We start from the raw sequence: 11,041 nt of genomic DNA on the forward strand, positions 1-11,041 counted from the left end.
TCTGCCAGCTTATAGCTAATTTATTGTGTCAAGATCATTATGAATTTCCAAATTCAAATGGTAAGATCATCTCCTGTTAACAATGACTTACTTTGCATTGAGTTAAACGAATGGAATACTATTAGTGGATGTAGTATTTGGTATGTTTGAAGTTTTTGCATTTGTAGACAGAGCCAACAATAATTCATATGAGCTCTAGATGTTAGCAGTGATTTCAAATACGTATACAATTTTGGTTTTAAGTTTTGGGTATTAATGACACCTTGTGGTTAAATTGTTGAATTACATAGATGCCTGTATTGCCCGGACTATTGGTGTGATGTGTCTGGTGCAAGATGTTCAGCTGATGAGGGTTAACGGTAGCATCGTGTCAACTCCTAAACGCGGGTCACAACAAGGCGCACAGGGTATGATTGTTATTCATTTTACATTTGTGTAATCAATTTATTGTTTTATAAGATAATTTAAAATGTAATATTTGTTTGCTTTTATATTTTTCTGTCACAGTGTGTGCTGATAACTGACTTACTTTAATAATTCTCAGCAAAAACAATAGAAACTCAGACCATAACTAAGAACATCAGAAAGTCACCTAATTTAAGTTGGTGATAAATATTTTTTTCATTTCAGTATTTTGCTGTGAAAAAAACAAGTAAACGAACATTACCTCAAATTCTTATTTAAAAAAAATATTTAAATAATTGTACCCTGTAGCTTTATAGCTCATGTTACTCATTACTTTCCTGTGTCATTTATATAAAGGAGTCGGTAACCAGCAGGAAACATCATCGGGAGTCGGCCGGTCGGTGGTCGAGGATCAGCTGTACTGAGCGAGCCCACCCCTCCTCCGGACGTCGGGCTCCGTTGACGCTCGAACCCATCGCACCCAGACTGAGCGCAGAGCGGCGGGAAGCGCGTGCGGGACTGAGCTGGCCGGACCTGACGATTCTGGAAAAGAGGCGAAAGAAGAACCCACACTTACCCGGGAGGAGAGCGTCTCTGCCGGCCACTTTCTGTCAAACTCCTGCCTTGGAGAGAAGCGAGTGGATTTGTTTAATGCCTTGGAAACCTCCTGCCCGCTACAGACACATTTGCTCTAAATTAAAGGTAGGTGAATCTACGCAAAAGTGATAGAAACACATTCTAAAAAGAGTTGGAGTGTTTTGTGACATGATTCGTGCTCTGACATTTGCCAAACATTTGATGATGCTGAGTTGTAAAAGCTGTTGTGTGTGTTGTGTGTCAGTAGCTCAAACAATTTATTTATCATAGATAGTTTGACTTTTACTATAATCTGTGGTCGGTTGAATGCAGTAAATGTGGAGAACCGTTTGTCAGCTTTTTTTTTTTTGCACTGCAGCTATTTTTCCTCAAGCCTATCTGGAATGTTGTGTGTGTGTGTGTGTGTGTCAAAGATAGAGGGCACAATGAGGGAGAAAAAGACAAAATAAGCATTGCTCTCCATTTCTCTCCATCCAGCTGTTCCCATGCGTCTCCTCCCCCTTGGAAGTGACTACACACACACACACACACACACAAACACATACACATACATATATACAGAACCATTGTTGCATAATCGCTTCCTGACTGAATCTTGATATCTCCAGCTGCTTTTGTTTGTATGTTAAAGGCAGAAGAAGCTGAAAGGACGAGGGGAATGTGATGTAGAGGAATGGTCCTGGATATAGAAACGAACCAGAGCACCGTTTTTTTATTTTCTCAAGGCCAAGGCCTGCTGTAATGTATAGGTTAGTTTGGAGTTGAAGTGGAAACACCCACGGTCTGATTGCATCATAAATAACCTCCACACGAACAGATATGTGTGTTGGAGGGGTATCATACCTCGGATCCCCTTCACCTCGTCTCTGCGGATGATTGATGCTCTCGACTTCCTGTTTTACACAAGTAGATCCCAACCTGAACTCTTAATGTTTACCTTTTGCCTGTGCGGTGCATGCTCTTGCCTCTACTGCCTGGAACATTATGTGACCACTCGGTGATGTTAGAGAGCTCAGGCATCACGCGACCCCCTATTTCATCATGCCATGTCACCACAGAACAGCACAGCACAGGCAGGGGAGGAGGGGAATGATGGAGGTGGGGATGTTGGTGGGAGGATACATGCAGAAGGGGGGTAGAGTGTTAACCAGGCTGCTAGACTATCACACTAAATAAGCTGGAGGAGGGCAGGTAGGGGAGGAGGGTGTGATGCTGAGGGACAAGTCTTTTTTTACATGGCATCACATCGCTTTGCATCACATCATGCGATATGCTGAGGAACCCTGAGGGAGAGATGTGAATTGTGAGGCAGCCAAGTGATAACATGACATTGGATCATAGTAAGAATGCTTTTGAGATAGCATGTAGTGTTGTAAATCAGGGTTTGTTTATTCAGGCATGGGCACTGTAATCCTTTTCTGCATTACTTTGATATTGCTGAATGAACCATTGGACCATCATCTCCATCCAGGTCTCCACTGGGTTAGAAGATAACACATAAGGTAAAACTAGAACATGACTTCAGGCAAATCCAGCTGATGCACATCTGTCAGCACTGACTCTGTAGACATGCCCATAGGAGCACTGCTACAAAATCACTAAAGGAAGCTTACAGTACTGAACCTGAAGGTAGATAAGAGGCCGATTTCATTTAGCAAAATGCTTCCATAGCCATTGGGATTGAAATGATAATGCAGTGCCATATCATTTTGCTCCAATGATGATGACATTGGATGGTTGATGATGATTAAAAGCACGCCAGCAGCATGTTGGCATATTTAATTCATTGTCATGCATAATGATGTAACACACAGATCCCCAAGGCCTTACACAACAATAACACCACCTCACAGTGCCCCATTAAAAGTCACTGGAGTTGAAATAGAAGGAAGCCAGGAAGGCTGTTCAGGCGTCTCCCCAGAATCCTTAGATATGAGAGTGTTCAGAGACATATTCTTGGTTTCATACATTAAATTGCAATCTGTGTGATGTTATGCTGCAGCTCAGTGTGTGTGCATGCTCTCATATGATGACATGGCTGGCTGTTATCTTGGTTCTGACATCACATTGTGTTTTTTCAAGACAATCCTGAACCGCTGTTGTGTTCATAATAGCCTGTGCATCTGGAGATCTGTCGGAATCTTTCACTGTCAGCCCATTTAAGCAGGACAAGAGCAGGACACACACACACATAAACCCTGAAAGTGTAATAAGCAGCTGCTCGGGTTTGCTGTGACTTCTCTTTTCCTGCATCAAGTCAACTTTGACTCTGACAAAGAGGGAGAGGGCAGATCTGTAAGATGTGTGTGTGTTTGGGTTAATGCCTGTGCATTTTAGGGCGTGCTGATGTGACAAAGCAAAAAATGGGAGGAGAGAATGGAAGTTTATGCATATGGATCTCTACGGCTGATTTATCATGGCTGCTCACCATTGCGGCAAAGGTAATTGCGGTAATGATTTACCGTCTTTGTAAAGCAGGTGTTAACTACAAGATTGTAGACGGAGCAGCTGTTGTCACTTAGGAGAGTGTTACTGGATCGATCTGCTGCTGCTTCTTAAACTTTTGCACCTTTAGCAATATCAGTATTTCTATTTTTTTTCCGTTTTTCATATATTAATAGTCTTAGCATAGTTTGGGGGATGGCTGTTTTAGATCGCTTATGGGAATGTGTTATATCTGAAATAGGAAATAGGAAAAGGTTTAATAGTAAATGAATAAATCTGGACATCTTAATTCAGTTTTTATGTAGATCTGTACTTGAGCATTCTTACATCCTCTCTCTCTCCCCGTCTCTCTTCTCTCTGAGAAGGTAAAGTGGCCTCATGTCACACAGCATCACTTTATTGCTGTCAACCAGTTGATGAATGAGTGCTTCGATGGTCAGTGCTGAAACAGCAGACCTCCCTCTCACGCATGCACACACCCACACACTGGTGCTGGATGACACCGGGCTCATTGCCTGCTAGCAGATTAATGGTTTTATTGGCCCACAACCTGAAGCTTTTTGCTCTTTAAGAAATCAGTAAGGCTGCAACTAATGCTTATTATCACAGCAGCAGTTCAAATGGTTTATTTTGTCTGACCAACAAAGTCAAAGGTTTTCATTCACAGTAGTAATTGTTTTAACCTCTTCTCTGAAAACATTTAAACATGCCTCTATCTCTCAAAATGGACAAATGGTTCTTCACCACTCTGTAGCCAACTCTAGATCAAGGAGTGTATTTCTCAGGATTACCTGTCTTCCTGGAGAGCTTTGGTCTGGGTTAGCAGCTGTTTGTTGTGTGGACCTGTTCAACCCTATGAGACATGTATGTGGCTATATAACTACACTTGACTTGAATGTGATGTGTTTTGTGGTATTCTCATTTTTCAGATCAGATCTAAAATAAGATTTATGTCTGCACAGACGGCTCAGCCCTGTCCGATTGAATCAGTGACTATATCTGTGCAATACACTCCTGCAATACACTTTTGAGCTAATATCATCGGCAGGGATCTGTTGACACCCAGTTGTCTGGGCATGTGTCTGATTTATAGATTGGATTTCCTCCAGGCCCTTGGCTAACTGCTGCCAGGGTGTGTGTCTGTGTGTCTGTGTGTGTGTGTGTGTGTGTGTGAGTGGGAGAGAGAGAGATTTAAGGCAGTATGCAAGATGCATCTGTCAGATGATCCTATGGCAGAGGCCTTCTTCTGTGTCAGCTGACTAGTTATGACAACAATGGAGAGCTTGTCTCATTTACTCCCTCCTACAGTTGAACCATCAGACAGTATTTAGATTATCATCTCTCTCTCACAAGATAAGATCCACCATAAGTTGAAAACATGATGTGAGGTTTTTCTTTTACACTGATGTACTGTTTACAAACCCAGGTAATTTGCAAACTATGTGGAGCTGAGGCTGCAAACCTCCTACACCCCTTAAGATTCAAGAATGAGGTGCAGTATGAAGAGTGCAAAAAGGAAGTTGAATGTCAGTTTGTGTTTCAAAATAATTGTTGCATTTAGAGACACAGATATTGCACCTTAATGTGCAACATAACATAACGTTATCACATCTTCTAATAACTTTGCACATTCTTATTTTGCTCCATATCCAGCAGCCACAGGTATACAAAGTTCATTGTTTACACTATTTTGTGCAGAATATCAGTAATTCTAAGTGAAAAAACCTTAGGATTGAACCCTCCGTTTAATTGTTGACAGATGTCCCCCTCCCTCACCATCATTCTCTCTCTCTCTTGCTCTTTCTCACATGCGCTCATACACACATGTTGGGGCCTTAATGTTCCCAGAATTCTGCCTGGAGGCCTCTGGGATTCTGCCGCAGCCGGGGTTCTTGATAGTATAACTCTCACCACCCTCTTGTCCAAACCGGCTCTCACCTCCCAGAGGTCTGATCACACATGACCTCTTAGACCTCCCAGCTGGCCTGGATGCTGTCCTGAACTTATGAAACAGTTGGCAGACTTCAAACATACTTTGGAATTGATGAAATGGTTCAGTTACTGTGCTGCGCACCAAACATGCTGATGAGCTCTTTGCTTCCTGGAGATAGACTGGAGCCGCAGAGATGGTGATCCTCCCTCGTTTGTGGTGCTTCTGTCTTACCCCCCATAAACAAGACATTAAGTTATTGAGGTTTCTCCCACCTGCTGAGTGACAATTTTTGGAAATGAGAACTGGAACTGATCTGGCACTTGATGTACTCCAATAGATGTGAGTCCTAACTTTCCTGGCTTTTTCCAGAGGCTCCAGTCCTCCATTATGGCCCTGGGTGTTGTGGATGCTCCCTCTGTGGTCCATCTTACAGTCATTGGTGGCCAGCCAAGGTTTGGTTTCCTGGAATTTCAGTCTTTTATAAAAACAGTATGTGCTTCACCAGTGCATACATACTGTACACACTGGGCACTCCACAGTTAAGAATCCAGAATTACAGACCTGGAAAGACCGGAAACACAATGACAAGTGACCCAACACCAGAACAGAAATAGTACTTATCATGTATACCGTATATTTCTATTGGACTATGTTACATCACTCTCACTCACCTTATTATACTGTACATTTAAACATGCTTCAATGAGCCCAGCTGAGTTTCAAATGAGCGGAACAATGAGTCTAGTGTGGTTTGTGCATGTCCTGATGCCTCACTAATAGACGTATTGTCCAAATAAGCCTTTGATACTCAGACTTTCCAACTCCATTGGCTGTTGGGGTTCCCCTGCTCCCATGATCGAGACTGAGTGCAGACAGGAGGACAAAGTAGGTCAAAGTTTAGTGAAGCGTTCTGTCTGAGCAGGAGGATTGGAGAAAAGTATGAGATTTGGGGGTGTCGGGGCTTAAAGGCCTTATTGGTACCAGAGGCAGTCTCATTATTTCAGATATAGGGTTTTCGCAAATTATCATAACTAATATTAATTTATTCATGATTTATTTTACCCTCAATACTCCAAAGGTGATCCAGGGTTCTATGCTTATAAACTCTTCTCTCTCTTAATCCTGTTTATCAAACTATTCCACTGGGATTATGGTGTTTGGGTGAGTGGGTGTCTTGTGAGAGGGGATTTGGGCAGGCTGAGGTCAGATTGTCAGGCCGGGTGTGTGAGACATGAGGATGGGTTGAGGGGGGGTCACGGGTGGAATTAGGCCTCTGCTGTCTGGGAGTCTGAACATGTGACCTGCCATGTGTCATGTGCATAGATCAGTTAATGACAGTGACACTGACAGTAGTCTTCGCTATAACAAGTATTAGTAAGTGAAGCCTGGACGTGGATACTTAGCATAAAGCTTGTGCTTTGTGTAAACTTCTGTATTTCACACTGGAATCAGACATGTAACTGGTTAGAGGAGTGGAATAGGAATTCGGGACGTCAGCAGACAAGGGTTCACTGTTGAGATGTGTTTTTTTTCTGTAGCTCTAATAACAACAATAGATGAAAGAGGAAAGAAGTTGGTATGAAGGGAGGGGGGTGGGGGGGGGGGGGGTGTTGGAGAGATGAATAATGGATGAAATGAGGACAGTGTCATTCTGTCTCATTTACTATGCAGGGTTGGAAGAGGATTAGACTCACTTATGTAATATCTGCCACCGCTCTCCCATTGACAAGCCCAGCTCCCCCCTGATCCCCACTCTCCCAAACTCTCTCCCTTTTCTGACATCATAACATTGTTTTTTTACGATTCCAATATATTAGATAATTTCGTTGATTGTAGCTCGTCCCCTCTGAGAACAAAAACCCGAGGAAAAAGAATGATGAAATAATGAAAGGGCGAAAAACAAAAAGCGTGCGGCGGGATGGAGGAAATTGGAATTGGACTGGAAGCAATAGAGAATCTGAAGTGGGAACTGTTCATAAAAAGAACTCACAATAGTTAAAGGTCTGCAGAGAAAGCGACGGTAAGACGGAACGGGAGAAAGTGGGGGGATGGAAATGTAAAGGGTGTTTGAGATATAGTCTATTTATAGTTCATCTGGGTTAGACCGCCTGGCATGGCTCAGCATCCACGTCAGTCCTCATGTTGTCTCCATTTATCCTTCACACACACACACGTACACACACACACACACACACACACACACACACACACAGCACTAATTCCCTGTTAACAGCAAAGTGCGCTGCCCTTTAATGTGAGAGCAGGATACCGTTTGCTTGCTTTAGCAAATATCTTCATGCACTGAAGGTTTCCCTCCTTTCGCTCAGTCTCCCAATTGTTTGAAAATGTGATGCTACCTTCTGAAACAGGTGTTCTCTTGCTTGGAAAGAGTACACACACTCAGCTTTTTAAAGGGCTGCATGTTTAGGGCTTTATATATTTAAAATGAACGTTTTCATTTGTACGTAGTGACATTGACCAGCAACACTAGATGACCGGGTTCATGCCATGCAGACCCTTTCGTTGAGGCGGAGGCAGAAATTATATTTAGCCTTTTATTATGTGCTCTCATCCCTCTGCTCATGTTCAACCAAACCCATTACCTGAAATCCCCCAATCTTGAATCAGAGGAGTGAGAGAGCAGAGCACCTATAGTTCCGCACGCTGTTTGATTCCTATCCTGCGGCAATGTAACGTAATCCACTGCTGGGTTTCTCCCTTTGAAGTTCACCCTCTTAAAGCCGCCGTGAATTCGCCATCACTGTTTGAACACCTGGCATGCTAAAGAGAGTTTGGGTTCAGATTTAACTGCAATTCCATTTGATTCTGATTCTTAGGGTCACAAGCCTGTTGAAAAGCGATTCCAATTGGTTTGGAGGTGTGACTCAATTCAATGAAGAGATTATAGGCACTGTATTGAGACTAATCCAGTTCTCTGTCCCAATATGTAGTCCATTTACTTGTATTTGTAGTTCACAGCAGTTATTAAGCTAACTGAACATTTGCTAGAATGTCATTTCTTGCAATATGAGAAGTATTAAGAATGAACTGTAAGCCCGAATGTCCAGCTGCTACATAAGTGCTGGAATGATTTATGGAACAGTGTAAGGCGGGGGGGTTACAGGACCTCGTCTGTTTCTGCCTCTGGCTCACCCCACTACAAGAACACACTCACCACTCACTAGAACACACATGCGCACACACGCACAAGAGGTAGGGAATATATATTCACTCTCACACTGTCATTCACACACTCCAACATTCTTTAAAGAGGCTGAAGTTGTAAAATGATATTTGTTCCACCTCTGATGTCTCACGTCCTTCCACTTAAGAAGGGTTATCTTAGATTTGACATCACAGGGTGGAGCGAAACAGCATTTAATCATTTCACACTAGGGTCGATCAAACACTGGACATAAGAGAAGCACAACTTGGGCCTGCACTACAAATCAACATTAGGAGCTTAGTTATCTATCAACCGTTAGAGCTCAAGTCTCCTTTTTTGATGCCATGAACCTGACTCACTTCTGATCTCTCTCTGTCGCCGCTCTGTGGATCTTAGTGGGGCTGAAAGCGAGGGAAGTAGGGAGTTGTATGACTCCCATGGAAGGTTATTGAAAGCTTAATGTTTCTTCTGTGAACATAGAGCTGATGTGACTAACCAAAGATCTATTTTTTGTCATTCCCATGAACATTCTCCCAGGAGCTTTGTGGTTTCTTAACATGCATTTTCGCAAAAAAACTCCAGTCAGACCTCTTTTAAAAGGTTTCTCTTTCAAACATATCTCTGCCACGTCCTTGTAGTTTGGCTCGGGTTCTACGAAACTTTGTGATATAAGTAACCTTGGTAACAGGAACATCCAGCTGCTTGGAGACGATCTTGTAGCCTTTACCTTGACCATGCTTGGCAATTGATTTTCTTCCTTATCTTTTGAGACAATGCTCTACTTTTCTTTCTCTTTGGCCACGTGTGTGTGTGGAGCATATAATGATACAAAACACACAAAATTGACTGAATGAATGATTATAAGATTGAAGACACCTGTTCCAATTATTCACTATCACTTTTAAGAGGTATCAATCATTTTGTTCCTTCAATTTGTTGTTGTTTTTGTCCACTTTCATTTGTTTAAGAATGGAGGAATAATTACTTTAGTTTCAACTTATTTTGGAAAAGAAACACATTTTTTTTCTTTTATTAGAACTGTGACTATTTTCTAATATTTTTAAACAAGAATACAGGTTTTATTCTGCATTGTGTTTGTTCCCCCCATTCTGAAGAACCACCATCATTTCAATGTGCTATGTAGCCTTGGAACACACTCTCTACACACTCTCGCTCTACATTCTAGTCGTTTCTTTGCACAAGGCTTCTTTCAATGTGAGCTACGTGAGGTGATAATAATGTGTTCAACTCAGTAGCAGCTGTCTTCCTCTCTTCTTTCCCGCTTCTCCATTACAGATCTGTTCTCTTTTTACCCCGACTCAGGCCAGCTGTCCCCTTCTCTCATTTATAAAAAAAAAAAAAAAAAGACACCCAATATGTCTCATCTTTTTCTCCTCTTTTTTCCACCTTATGTCTGCTTTCTGTGCTGTCAGGGGTTAACTTGATAAACTGAACACAAGCTGTGAGCTTATTGTTTCAGTGTTTCCATGGTCAGGAAAACCCTGGAAAAGTCATGGAATTTGACTGAATATATTCACCAGGCCTGGAAATAAAAGAAATATTGAAATGTCTCATATTTTATAATTGCAATATGGACAAGTCGAGCCAAAACACTAACCAACTTCTGTCCCAATTTGAAGATGGGTGTATGGTGTGTGTTGAGTTTGAGATGATTACAGCCCACATTTAACCTAAGCTTGGTTTACAGTGTCAAAGTAGAGATATGTCAAAGTTGCTTTACTTATTACACCAAGAAAAGGCTATTCTAACTTTCAAAGTCAGATTGTTAGTTTTTACACTCACACACACACACACACACACAGCCCAGCAGCAGCTTAGTTAAATGTTTTGTTTGAAATGTCTCAGTTACAAAGGTTTCTGCTGGTGACCACAGCAGAAATGAAGCATGTAGTAATGTGTGTGTGTGCATGTGTGTTTATGTCTTTGTAGTGTCAATGTGATTTATTGTACAAACTTTCACTTTAAGGGGAGAGGAGGGTTTGTTGTGTATCACCACACAATTACGATGGCATCATTTCAGAATCACACATTTTGTTAGTTTTTTACTTATAATGAAGTTCCATTGTGGTGTTGTGACTTTTTTTTCTAGTAAAACTTCAGAGCATTTTTTCCACCACTGGTCATATCCTGCTGTAGTATGCCTTGTGCCCAGTACACACACACACTTCCTCCTCTCCTCCTCACCCTCATAACTTCACCGACGGCCTCGACACGCCACAAACAAAATTCTCCCTGTTACCTGCTGATGAATGCTCACAGCTCAGCTTCACACACACACACACACACAAGGGAGCGCAGGAGTGTAAGAGCAAGTAAAAAGATGAGCAAAAAAAAAACAGTGATGTCATGTATAGCCCATCTGGGTACACTGGCTCGCCCCTCCTCCCTCTGCCCTTTTTCTCCCTCTCACACTTGCTGGCTGTAAGCTTTTGATGTAGTTCTCATTTTGATCATTCCATAAGTGTATCTAAGTG

Source organism: Genypterus blacodes, unplaced genomic scaffold (assembly GCF_046128005.1).
Source record: "Genypterus blacodes isolate CSIRO-AG114 ecotype Tasmania unplaced genomic scaffold, CSIRO-AGI_Gbla_v1 ptg000012l_1, whole genome shotgun sequence".
Taxonomy (NCBI): Eukaryota; Metazoa; Chordata; class Actinopteri; order Ophidiiformes; family Ophidiidae; genus Genypterus; species Genypterus blacodes.